The sequence below is a fragment of the Condylura cristata genome, unplaced genomic scaffold (genome assembly GCF_000260355.1).
Source record: "Condylura cristata isolate star-nosed mole 26May11 unplaced genomic scaffold, ConCri1.0 scaffold00003, whole genome shotgun sequence".
Classification (NCBI taxonomy): domain Eukaryota; kingdom Metazoa; phylum Chordata; class Mammalia; order Eulipotyphla; family Talpidae; genus Condylura; species Condylura cristata.
Window position 1 is genome coordinate 68647453 of NW_004567104.1, and position 14398 is coordinate 68661850.

Here is a 14398-nt window from a genome sequence, read left to right on the forward strand (position 1 = left end):
ATTCTATGTTAAATTATGAAGCACATATTCTAAAAATACTAATGTGAATGTGAAATCCTAATGTATATATATTACCAGGTGTTATAAAGCTATTAACATATAGAGAAGGATCATAAATCAAATCAAATAATTGTGCATTTTCCAAAATAAGTGAAACGACCATGTTTCACTCATGTTTCTATTAGTCACTAAGATTAACATAATTAATAGAAACTCTGCCTTAAAAGATGATTCAATTTAAATCATCTGAGAGACAAGACAGGAGAATCCCACATAATGTAAAACATCTTGGACGAAAACTAGAATGGAAATAAATTATGGCATCTGGGGTATGCGCTAAGGAGATAATCTCAATGTAAAATGAGACTCAAGATTATAAAGACAAGAGGATTGCAAAGGAAATGATAACCCTTCAAATCTGGAACACTGACAGGGCTGGAGGAGAAGGGACAGGAAGAAGCAAGATGAATCAAAGATTCAGAAATTGAAAAATAAGAAAGGTTCTAAGATTTCAACGGATTTAAGAATGTACTTGTTTAAGCTTTAAGAAAGCAAACCGAAAACAAGCTGAATAGTTTCTGTGTAATTTACAGTTGCCTCTGGTAAAATGCTGTGAAGGTAAAGGGGGCTTGCTTATCTCACAAGTGAAAGCAAGGCAAGCACATATTCTCACTGAGGTAGTAAATGCTTTCTGACATATTGAAGGAGTCTAGAAAGTGTTTGCAACCTAAGTGGCTCTTTCCCTTTTTTTCACGGAAGAGAATGTTATAGTTGAATTTGCTTAGTTTTAATAATTACTTTGTAAATCAAGTAAAAGTAAGTTTTTGAATACAATATTTTCAGACCTTTTGAGTCTAAGATGTTAATCCAGTATAAAAGTACTTCATGGAAATACTTCTTGTTCATGTGACTCAAGTCAGAGCAAAGATTGGGGATAAAAATCAAGTAACTCATACCTAGTTTATTCCTTCCTTTAGTAGATTAAAAAAAAAAGCAATAAGGTTGTTTGCTGAGTTTATTGAGTTTTGGGTGTTAGCTTCCTCCATTTCTAAACTGCTTTTCTTTATTTCAACTCATTATTTTGTTATGTAAAAGAAAGCTTATTGGGTGTTATTATGTCCAATTGATGATGTTTAACAGAGAGACAAAAGGAAAATGTGTATGTGTACAGAAATTCTCTGATTTAGGTCAATTATACACTTGGGAGGGGCAAATTCTGTTGAATTTGAAGTTTGTTGAAATGCTTAGGCTGTTTTTTATATGTTTTAGGTCTAGATTCTTTTAAAGGTTTTTCTCATTATTTAAAAACCCAATGGAATTGTAATGGAACTCAGAAATATAATCCATATGTTTTGGAACCTTTTACAATTAAATCATCAAATTACTGTTGAAAATATTCTGACCATTTAAAATAACAGGTCATTTTAAAAATCTATATATACCCAAAAATGAAGATAAAACGAAATTCACAGAGGGTCTTTTTGGTTACATATTTAACCTTTAAATATTCATTTCCACTTTCACATTAAATGGTATACTATGTTGTTAGTTGTACTATTACTTAAAAATTAATAAGTTTGACTTAGTATGATATAGGCTAAAACTTTTCCTAAGTGTTCATCTATCGGCAATTCAATAGTGAAATGGGAATATTCCTAAAATAAATCTAAGCTGAAACAAAAAACTTTCAAGTGCCCTCAAATGTGTTACTATTCTGCTGATATCCTTGGAAGAAAACCTCTTTTTAGATAAATGTAGAAATATTTGATATTTGATTTCTTCATTACAAGAAAATGTATTGCCTTGTACTGCCTTGAAATAAAAGTTTTCCACATCCAACTTTCTAAGTTTAAAAATTTATATAAAACGCTGTATGGAGTTTCTTAAAATATTAAAATTGAATTACCATATGTCCCAGTGATTCCATCCTAGATGGAAAGGGGGAATACAAAAACACACATTAAAAAAATATATGCACTTCTAACTTAAGTACAGCGCTATTCGTAATAACCAACTTAGGAAAATCGCTGATGCCCAATGACAGATGAATGGATTTAGACATGATAGTAGATGCACACAGTGGAATATTACTCCACTATTAAAAAAAAAAAAAAGATGAAATCTTGCGTTTACAACAAGGAAGGGATGTGGTAAGTAAAATAAGCCAGAAGGAGAAAGACAAATGCTAAAAGCTACATTCATATGTGAAATATAGAGGAACAAAAAGATGCACCAGACAAAGCTAGATCAAAACAAATCCTAAGCATCTGGCTATATAATCTAATTTACCTGGGGGGAGGGGATTGAAGTGGGGTGCAAAAAGGGAGAGATCCCAATAGACAGTGGGGACAGATAATGGGTGTCTCTATGGCGGGTGTGATATGGTAAGTTCATCTAAAGAAGTATCAACCTCCATGTCTGAATCATGTACAGAGTTGTAAACTATTGTTTCTTAAATAAAAAAAAAATACAATAAAAAATTTATAGAAAATCTTTACTGGTTTTAATGATACACACTGTCCAGATGGTCTCAACCAGACATATCCTCTTTGGAACGTGTCCTTGGACAGTTTCTGGGAGCTGGAAAAGCAAGCTGAGCACATATTCCAAGAACAGGGGAGGGGGAGAGGGGTTCCCACTGCCCAGGTCCAATTCTTGGGTCAACAGGAGGTCAAGATTTTTGGATTGCTTTCCCCAACATACTCACACAAAAATATTTTGAGGAAGAGTTAATTTTTCTTCTTCATTGAGTAAGACTGTCTATTCCCAATCTAGGATTTAGCAGGAAACACACTATTTAGAAACTCAAACAAAACAACTCCTATTGTTGGAAGGATTTCTTTGAAATTTGTATATATTGGGGACCTGCTGGATGCAAATTATTACATCTCCTTTGCAGGTGAGCTCAGTGAAGCTGCCTTCATTGAGTGAGTCATACTATGTGTTGTGTCTCCCGGGAGGGCTCCTGTCTTTCACTACACTTGTGGGTATTGAAATGTCCCTTCACTTTTTCTTAGGACAGTATTTCCTTTACTTTGATAAGACCAAAAGAATGTTAACAAAACTTTCTGACATTGGTATCTCCACATTTGAATGATGCATGTATTTACATATTAAAAGCAAGTACCTGCCTTTGTTTTTCCTGAAGAAGTATATTTAGCTATTGCAGTAGGTAAGAAATGTTGGCTCTATTTAAGAACATATAAATTTTAATAAGATATTGCTAGGGAAACATTCTTAAACTGTTTATTCATTTGTGCAAAATCTTGGGTATAGTATTTATTATGATGATTATATTTTGCGTTCCTTATTATGATTATATTTTACATTTGAAACAGTCTTTCATTTCTAAGAAATCTTTATTTTTACACACCTATTTCTTTTATATGGTAAGGAAAGACGTGAAAGGTTGTCACACACAATTTCTAAATAACTACTCTTCTGGTTTTCTGTGTGGATAGTACAGGCACTTACTGTAACAACTACTGAAAGGGGGTGTGATTACACCCACATTGCTACTGTCTGTGTGGAGAGAGCATGATCTATTGTACACACGTAGAATGAAACCATATGGTTTAGATTCTGGAAATGCAGATTATAAAATCATTTATAGCCCTACGCTGAATTTCCACAGAGGAAATTCCCATAGACAGACCCATGGGGGTTGTAGTTTAAAATCTCTCTGTGGAATATAAATTGAGATAAACTCATAAAGCAGAACTCTCCTTCTCTCCTCACAGAGGTGAGTTGTGTATCCTAGAAAAAGAGCAAAGTCAGACAGATGGAACTGCAAATTTTTCACCTGGAGAATGACTGACTTCACCTTTCTAAGTTTCAGTGTCTTTAACAAAGAAATCAGACTACTTCACTTTTTTATACACTTGAGTGAAACTTTTGAGGAAAAAATAGGTTTGCATTGTCTGCAAGTTTTTATTTCCCTTCCAATCCTATTACCATATACAAAGTGTCACTTTAATTAATTATTGTTTATTGTTAGAAAAGCTTAATTAAGTCAAATCAAAGAAATGTTTTTTTTTTTTTTAAAGATTTATTTATTCGTACAGAACTGGGGTACAGGCCAGAGATGCGGAGGGTGAGAGGATTCACCAGAGACAGAGCGGGAAGCAGAACAGGCAGATCAATGAAGTACACTGCTGAGGGGAGCAGCGGGCGGGTCAGGAGAGGTCTGCCGCGCCGTGTGGTCACCTCCGGGGCAGGCGGGATCGAACTCATGCGGAAGTGGCTTTAGCTTCTTAGTGCTGTGCTTTAACCCGCTGCACCACCAGGGAGGGCCCACAAAGAAATGTTTTTTAAATAATCTGTAACATGTTCTGCTCTTCACTTGATAATTTGATAAGAAGTCACTGCAAGTTTTAGAAAACTTAGGTTATCACCAACTAAAGTTCTATATGAAAGAAAACTAAGAGAATGCTGTGTTCAGTGAATTGGTAATAAAACAATGGTGAGTGAGCTATCATGCCCCTTGGTACATACCAGAATAGTTCACATGCCCCTAAAACAGCCTGCAGATAGATGTTAAAGCTGCATATGAAGCTTTACTCGTAACTTACCAAAACTTAGAAGCAACCAAACTGCTTTTACCAGGTGAATGGATAAACTGTGGTATATTCAGTCACTGAAATAGCTGTGGGTGCTAAAACAGGAAGGAGCTATCAAGTCATGAAAAGACACAGGAGGAAACTTAAATGCATATTAGTATCCGAGCAGTAAAAACAACATTAATTGGCTCTCCCTGGTGGTGCAACGTGTTAGGATGCAGCACTGCAAACTAGCTGTAGCTGTTTCAGTGCAAGTTCTATCCCCTGCCCAGAGGTGACCCGCATAATGCTGAGGCCCTCCCTGGTACCTCAGTGGGTTAAAACACAGCACTGAGAGCCTAAAGCCACTTCAGCATGAGTTCCATCCCTGCTCTGAGGTGACCCACATGGCACAGCAGACCTCTTGTGACCCACCCGCTGCTCCCCTCAGCAGTGTACTTTGTCAGTCAGCCTGTTTTGCTCCCTGTTTTGTCTCTGGTAAAGCTTCTCACAGCACCTGCACCTCTGCCCTATACCCCACTTCTGTATGCATAAATAAAATAAATTACACACACACACAAAAAAAAACCCTGAATGATACAACAGTGATGGGTACATGTTATCATGCAGTCAGTAAAACTTTAGACTATGTAATACCATGAATGGGTCCTAGGGTGAACTATAAATGGATTCTCGGTAAAAAAGTGTTAATGGTGATTCATCAAAGATAATCAAAATGCCACTAATTTTGTGATGTCACTGTGAGAAGTGAGGTTCATGTATGGGAGCTGGAAGCTAGGGCAATTCTCTGTATTTTCCACAGAATTTTGCAATAAACCTAAACAGCAATAAAAGCAAATTTATTGCAATATAGATAGTGGATATTCATTTTAAAATTCAATAATTTACAGAGAGAACCATACTTTTAGCACTTATGTAAATAAAATTCACTTAATTGTACAAAAAACTGATATCCTATGTATCAACTAATCAGCTTAAAAGGCAGAGAAGCAAGTGTTCTCACAATAATAGTATAAATCATTTATCATGCAAAGGAAGACACACAGACAATACTAAACCAGATAGTTCAATACCAAAATGAGTTTATTTAGTAAAAATATATGAGCAAAGATGTACCAAGAAGCACACAATCTGTTGACTGACCATATGCCCCTGTTTAGACAGATTGCAACTGGATAAAACACACCAGGAAATAGCGTCTCAGGGGAAGGCCCTCCTGGAGCCTAGGGTTTAAGTCTTAGTGCTGGACTGCCTTGGCCTGAGTTTGAGACCTGCCAAGGAGCTGACCCACATATGGCTCAGCAGATCTCTTATCTCTCTCATTACTCCTCTCAGCAGTGTATTTCAGTAGATTCACCTGATTTAACTCCCTACTCCACCGCTGGTGAATTCTTTCACATATCCACCACCACCACACCCCATGCCCCTGGCCTAAACCCCAGTCGTTCTTCTATGCCAATAAATAAATAAATAAAAGTAAAGTCTTACCCTTTAGGATTGCAGGATGCACAAATCAATGTTTTGTGTATCCAAGTGATGTTTACTAGGTGAAAAAGGTATTTTCTTAGAAGGATGAATTTCAGGAGCTGGAATCTGCCTTCTATTTACTTTTTTCGGCTGAAACCAACCTTCAGTACTCCCAATGGATGGAGAAAATGAGTCTCCAGGGATTCTCTTCAGTTGGTCAGAGGGAAAAAAAAAAGTAACAGCACTGGGAATCTAAGTAACCTAATAATTACCTAACGGCTTATTTATAAGCAGTATTTCTTTTTACCACAAAGGAACCTGTGATAGAAGTTGAAGCGTTAAAGGAATACAAAATCATCCAAGATTGTCCAGTCATGAGACGGCAATGTTATTTCTCACACTGCATTTTATTGGCTGCAAAACTATGACTATACCATATACTAGTTCGTCAACAATTTAAGGTTTTTATTGTTTTATCTTATACAAGTCAACATTAAATGACTTGTGTGGCAGCTGAGTGAAAAATATCTAGGAAGGAAATCCTCAGTATACTCATATGATGGCTTGAAGGTAATAATATGTGGTTTTTATTAAGTATATACTGTGTAGATGGGATTCTGCTAATCATATTCAATTCACTATGGAGTAGGAATAATTGGAAGCTAGGAATTAGGATTAACTAAAACTGAAAATCTTGTAGGAGAGAATTTGAGAGGTCCCAAAAAACTTCTAACTATGAGAAACTAGAAAAATATCAGGATCATCCTATAGAAAAAATGTCCCAGAAGTCACTGACTCCTGGAGAGATCCCTCCCTTTCCTTACCGTCTAACCCTCCTACCTCAACACCATGTAGACTTTGAGAACATCAAGATGCCATTTCCCATTTCAGCCCGACCCGTGGTGTCTTACCTTCACTTTCTTACCACTATATCTTTATGATATAACTACTTGACTAGTCTGAACAACACTCTCCAGAGTTTCTCCCCTAAGTTTTGAACAGAGTGAGCTACCGAAGATTCTCTCCTGTGGGAGGTGGAAGAAGACAGTACAGGACAGTCATTCTGTGGCACAGTTGCTCCAGATTATTCAATCACTTTGTTGCTGAGGTGAAAGAATTCTGAGGAGGAATTAAACCATAATAGACTGATTTAAATTAGGGAGATTATGCTTGGGGGTTGGGAGGGGATTACTTACTCACTTGGAAAGCCTTTAAAAGTGGCCTCAGTTCTTCTGTGGGAGAGAATAAGACTCCACCCTGTGGACTGCAAGCTCTGACTGACATTTGTGGATTTCTAGACCTTTTGTGGTCTTCCCTGCCTAACCGGGGGTAGATGCCATAGACAGGAAGTTATGTCTTGCCCATGGGATATAAACTACTGCTCTTCACTTTATGACTCTCTGCTCTAGAAACTTCCCACTTTCTTACCCACATAACGCCAGCAAATTCTTGTAAGAAATCCCATAATATAAGAAGTTGATTCTTAATTGAGACGCCACCTTTTTGTTGATTCTTAACTCAGCAATCACAAAGACCTGAGAGAACCTAAGGAAAAGAGGCTCTTACATAGTTCACCATGATTTTTGTCTTTCATGGATTCTTGACTTTTTTTCCCCATCATTCTCCTTTTTGCTCACTCTTCTTCAGATATACTGGTTGCCTTGCTACCTTGTGAACATCCCAGACTTATCTTCATCTCAGAAGATAAACTTTCTTTTCCTCTGCCTGGATCTATCTTATCCTCATTATCTAATAAATATAATTTGTAAAACAGAAAATAGACTACATACATTCATAAATTCCAGCAACTAGTGAGAAAACCAGGCAAATTTAGGTAACATGAGGACACTGTCCTTAAACAAAAAATAACCTGAATGCAAAATGAAGAATGATTAATTTTAGAGTTGGCTAGGTTTTACTGAAGAAATTAGGTGACCATCTCCACAGACAATTGATGTTTAATTATATTAAACTGTATTGGGGGTTTTATTTCTTTTAGTATGAAGGTCAGCATTTGGAGTTTTAATTGGGAATTTCAAATTTACTTTTCTTTTTTATTGTCAGCTTTTTCAAAAAGTCAGCTGAACAGCTGGGTGCAGTTGTACAGTTTGAGCAGAGGTTGTCCAGCCTGAAGTCTGGCAATATGCGTATCACTTCATCTGTGCAAGCATATTTTATTTGTAATAAAGGCTGTCAACATTTTATTCAAAAAGTCTAACTAGGTAATAGTTAAAGGATCTCAGTTCTCATGACTCCACTTTATATTTATCAAAACTAGTAATTTAGAGAAATGACAGTCTAAACTAACTGAAAATTTCCAATAAATACTTTTATAGTATGCAATATACCATTATTTATAAATAATATAATGTATTAAGTATTTAACCAATTGCATAGGGACAATATTAGTAACATTAAATAGGTATCATGTAAATGTCTTTACATGATATTACAGGGTGGAATAACAGCAGTATAATCAGTATTAAGTAGTTGGAATAGCAAGAGTTGTTGCAAAAGGCCAAAAATATCCTTTAGTTCGTGCAGATTTCAGAAAGGTGTTTTAAATAATTGTACCTGAAACTATACTTTGGACATTATTCTACTCTGCTACATTATAACATTGAAAAAGAATGAAGATTTTTGCTTTTCTTTGATTTCACATTAATTTAACAGGGTGTTAGGAATGTCTCGTGGGCACTCCTTTATTTGGGTAAGGCCATCCATATGGCGATGCTACTTCAATTGTTGTGACCATAAGTTGAACATTGTGTACTTGAGTTAGAAAATTACTTCAATGCATTGGTTGAACTGATTTTGTGTTCAAATCTATTTCTGCCTTATGGACTTTTGCAGGGAAAAGTAAAACAGATCCAAATTTTTATAAATAAAATATACTAATTTTAGCTAATAATAAGAATTTGGGAAAGATGTGTTTGTTACTTTTAAATAAAATAGTCATATGTGGTCACACTAATATCTCTTTTACTAAGATCAATGAGGAGGAGGAATTAGAAATTAAAAAAACAAACAAACAAAAAACCAGAAACAAAAACCAAAATACAACTCAACCCCATGCACAGAATGTGGCTGAATTTTCACTTAAGCAAATGAAAACAGTTGTGTCATTAATTTCTTGATGTCTAGTCATCGACCAAACAGCCTGACTCATAAGCAGATCTCACAGAAGGCAAACTGGAAGTGTCTGAAGGAAGTCTGTTTTAGCTAATTTAAAGTGACATGCATTTGTATATTTCTATTTCACTTTAAATCATTCCTTGATATTCTAAAATCAGATTTAGACATCACAAACATCCAATTGCAAGTGAAAGTCAATGATTGTTGAAAAAAATCAAACTGAGTCAAGTGAGTCACTATGGTTACAGGTAAAACTGTGTGATTTAATCATTACCTGGCCCACAGATGGAGAAATCTAAATCAAATACACATGCAAGATGAAGGAAAAAATCTCAAACGTCGCCTGTTCTGTGGAAATTCAATGAATGGAGCTTTTGTTAGTTGGTTTTTTTGTTCATTTTGTATTAAAGGTTAACAAAGAATGGAATCCATGCCCCTGATAACATTTTTCATCATTTCTTTGGTCATCCCAGGCTGCTGGTGGCTAAGGCTGGAGACCTCCACTTCAGGCCCAGCCCGTTATGCAATAAGTCCTTTGCCAGCCCATGTGGGAGAGCCCAGCCCACGTGGCATGACGAGAGGAATGGCAGGCGTGCCAGGGAACTTTCCCAACAACACTTTGAACTTTCCTGAGTTAGACATGCAATAGGGTTCCATGAAGTAGGCTCAAGGCACTGGCATCTGAGAGCTAAAAATGAAGCTTAGTTCACAGCTTAGTTTTCTCTTTTTTTCTAAAATTCAATTTTTCAATTTTTTTACACTATTTTTCTTTGATGTACCATGATGGGTTACTCCCTTCAGGTGCAGTCACTGTAGTTCCACCACCTCAGCCCTGGTCACCCATCACCACAGTCCCTTGTGCTCTGTTGACCCCTCTCCCTCCCCCCTGCGTGCGTGGCCGTAGATCTGTGGTCAGCTTCTGAGTTTTTTTTTCCCTGTCCCTTTGTGTGTTTCTTTATAAATAGTGGATGGTTTCACAGAGTTTAATTCTTTCAATTAAAACACCTTACTGCAATATTTGGCTCCAAGCTCATGGACAATAGAGAAAGGGAATGTGATGAGGAATTAAGAAAATATAAAACTCTTGGAGTCACAACTTACAGTCACTGACAAATATTTACTCAAATTATTTTTATTCTATACATTACAATATCTTTGATATTGAAAAGCTCCACTGGATATTATTTTTAAAGATGTGTTTTATTTATTTATGTATACAAGAGCTGGGGTGCAGTCCAGAAGTGAGGGGGGGCAAGAGGACTCACCAGAGACAGAGCTGGGAGCAGAACAACAGGCAGATTTGACTGAAACACAGTGCTGAGGGGCACAGCTGTGGAGGGGCGTGGGGGAGGAGAGGTCTGCTGGCCACTTGGGTCAGCTCCCTGGGCAGGGATGGAGGTGGCATTGTCTTCCATCAGCTTCATGCTGCCGTGATGCTGAGAGCTTCATAGTGCTGAGACTTAACCTTTTGAGCCAGCAGGAGGCCCCTTGGTGCATGGTTTCTTGCCGAGCTCTACTGGATTTAAAAATAAATTGGGATCGGAACTGGGGTGGCAAGTGTGCACTGGATTGTGGTGAAGACACATGGGTGAAATAGTAGTGGAAAGCCCGTGGGGATTACAACTGAAATGAAAAAAAATGCACAAAATCTAGAATGATGTAAAAACAATAAAATATATAATTAAAAATAAAAATTAATTAATTAATTAATTAATTAAAAAGAGGTACAAAGGGCCAAGTGATCGTACCTGATATTCTAAGTACAGGATGCTGTCATTGATATGGAGAATCTAATGGAAGAAAGGAAAGGGTCAGATGAACCCCAATTGAAAAACTAGTCTTCAAAAGCTCAAGAAGGGCTGGAGGCAACCAGAGGGACAGAGGAAGGGAAAGAGAAGGCGCTAGAACAAAAAGGGAAGGAGAGAAGGAGACCACCTCGTCCTTGGTGGAAGGCTAGGGTGCTCCTGAGGAGGATGCGCTATGGAGCCGACGCCTGAAGGGGGCGCCCTACCCATCTAAAATGGAAGCTGGTGTAAGACAATGCCACCTCCATAGCAAAATAGTTTGAAAAGTGAGATAAATAAATGCTGGGTCATATACTATATATTATAAACACATCTGAAAGCTCAAACAGCAGATTTTATTTTTCAATTATGAACTATGTTAAAATGCAGAGAATATGTGTGTGTTTCTTAAAGGAAATTAGCGAAGTAAATGTCTATATGATACTGCCTCGTAAAAGAATTGAACTTTGCCTGTCACTTAGAAGCCCGGTGAGTCCTTCCAACATTTCCTCCATTTCTGGGAATCTAAGTACTTTGGCAGGGCTTACAAGAGGAACAAGACCAGAGTACACCGTATATAGGGTGCATGTGTGACCAAAATCCTGGGTGCCATAGTCTGGCTAATTTGGCATAAAATTAGCCATCCCACCATTAGAAGCCTAATATTAATTCAGATGCTTATTTCCAGGTGAACAGAGTCATATGAAATATACTTTGTTACACTAAACTTCATATTTTAACTGTCTTTTGAATTTGTGGAGACATTTTTTTTTTATATCCAGCTGGCTTGTAGAATGGGCATCGGTATATTAAAACCACAAATAGCACTGCCTGCATAAAGGCGATTTACTTTCAAAATTGACATTATCTTGTTTTCAGTATCGCGTTTGTGAAGAACATATTTAACTGCATGTCAATATTGTCATTATTCCTTGAACATCACCCACCTCTTTACAAGAGCACATTGCAGCTCTTATTCCCTGTCCGTCACTCAAGTGTAAGATACAACCTGAATCTAAAAGAACTTTGTCCTAAAACTGCCAATCTATCTATTTAGGCACGAGTTTCTCTAAAAGTTTGTCAATGTTCCTTCTATTTTTTTTTTTTTTAGAGATTTATTTATTTATTTATGCATGCAGAACTGGGGTACAGGCCGGAGGTGCAGGGCCGGTGAGAGGATTCACCAGAGACAGAGCAGGGAGCAGAACAGGCAGATCAACGCAGTACAAGGCTGAGGGGAGCAGCCAGCAGTCAGGAGAGGTCTGACGCCTCTGTGGATCACCCTCAGGGCGGGACCCAACAGGCACCAGGCAGCTGCCGCTAGATTCAATGCTGCGTCCTAACCCATTGTGCCACCAGGGAGAGAGCCCATTCTATTTTTTAATTTTCTCATCATTCGTAAGTTTCTCATTTTGTTTCCATTTGGGTTTTACTTTTGTCATTTCACCGACATAATTTCTGGCCAAAATTGGGTGCTATAGTAATTCTGACAAAAACTAGTGATGGTCTAGTTCTCTACAGTAGGTATATTTTTAGCGTTTGATCAAAGCTGAGAATAAAATCAACACTTTATCTGAAAAGGACGGGACAAAACCCAGAAAACCAGCATTGTGGCTTTTCAGAAAGGAAAAGGTGTTTCAAAAATGTGGTTAGCCAACATTTTTGGAATGACGAAATGTCAAGAAAGATAAAACCTTAGTTATTTACAGTAAGAGGACATTTGGGACTAGATGAGCGAGAAAACAAATTAGGGTAAGTTGAGGGATAATTAAAAAGCTACAATTTCAAGTTATTTCTACTGCATAAAAGATGACTTGATTTACTATTTTTGTTTTTTTCTTAGTGAAACACCATTCTTTATCTAAACCTGTTTTTGATTTCTTGCCTGATTTTCAAAATTGCACACAATGAAAATACCTATATGCTTATTTAATTCACTCAATTCACTATTCTATTTGTTGAATTCTAACACTATATTATTATTATAACAGACACAAAAATGCTTAGCAATGGAGAATACTTATGGGGTCTCTGCCTTACGTTGTACACTCCTTTTAGCCAAACTATAACAGTAAAGATGGCTTTAACATATTTGTTGAGGAAAAAAGCAGCCAGAACATCTCAATCATGTACACCGTGAAAAACTTTCATTTCTTGCCCAGGTGACATGTTAATTGTCTACTACAATCTTGATGAGTGCACTTGTAATGCAAAACCCACTCAGAAAACAGAAACCTGTGTACTGACAACATCTATCAGAGACTCTTAAAGACTGTTCTTCAAACATCATCCCCATTCAGATGCCACTGGCCCAAGCACATTCTATGACCTATATTTCAATATATCAGAAAATATATACATAGATAGGGGCCTCTTGAACTCTATGACAATAAGTAGAATGTAATATTCCTTTATATGAAAGAGAGAATGAGGACCTGTCTGCAATAAAACAGTCTAGTTCAGTTATTTACACTGGTATTTTTTTTTTCTACAAAGGTATCCTATCTAACAAAAACTGACTTAGCTTTGAAGTCTCAGCAATAATGTTAGCCCATGGCCTTGATTCTTAAAAGTGACCGGACAATGAACATCACAAGTCAGGACCTGGTTCTGTAATTTTATTAAACACACTTCCATTTTATGTTTTCTAGAGACTACTAGTAGTGATGGATATACTTCATATTCATATTTTTACCAGGGAAGCCTGTAGTATGAAAAAAATTGCATTTTATACAGCATAAAAAATGGACTCATTGACTAATTTTCTCAAAGATATTTATTGGTTTCTGACAATGTGATTCCATCACAATTGGAAGAAAAAACACAACAAACAAATTGTCCAAGAGTCTCCTCTTTGGCATCTTTTTAACCAAGACTAACATTGGATTCCAGGGTTCTTCCAGCAGAATTGGTTCCAACCCGTGGCACTGATTCAAGTGAGCCATTACCACAAACTCTCTAGTTCTTTCTCATGGCATCTCAAAGGCTGGACTAAAAATTCATACTGATTATCAGAACTTTGAGTGCTCAGCAGTTTCTAGGCTGCTCTTACTCCTTGTTCATTTCCAGTACTTTCCACTGCCTTCCAAGCTCTTGCCACCATGCTCACTTGATTTTTAATCCCTGTATTCTATTATATTTGACGTCACCTCCTTTCCTGCCTAGAAGATTCTCCTCATCTAGTCACTCTTAGTTTACAAATATTTTCCTGTCCTTTGATGTAAACAGAAGTCCAGTATTTTTTTCCACATCACCGTCTATTTTTCCTTTATATTGACATGGCAATCACATTCCCAATTTGCTCGTATTTGCAGCACTATCTACTTTTTTTTTTTAATAACAGTACCTTCAGTGACTTTTTTTTTAAATTTATTTATTTATGCATACAGAACTGGGGTACAGGCCAGAGGTGCAGGGGCAGTGAGAGGATTCACCAGAGACAGTGGGGAGCAG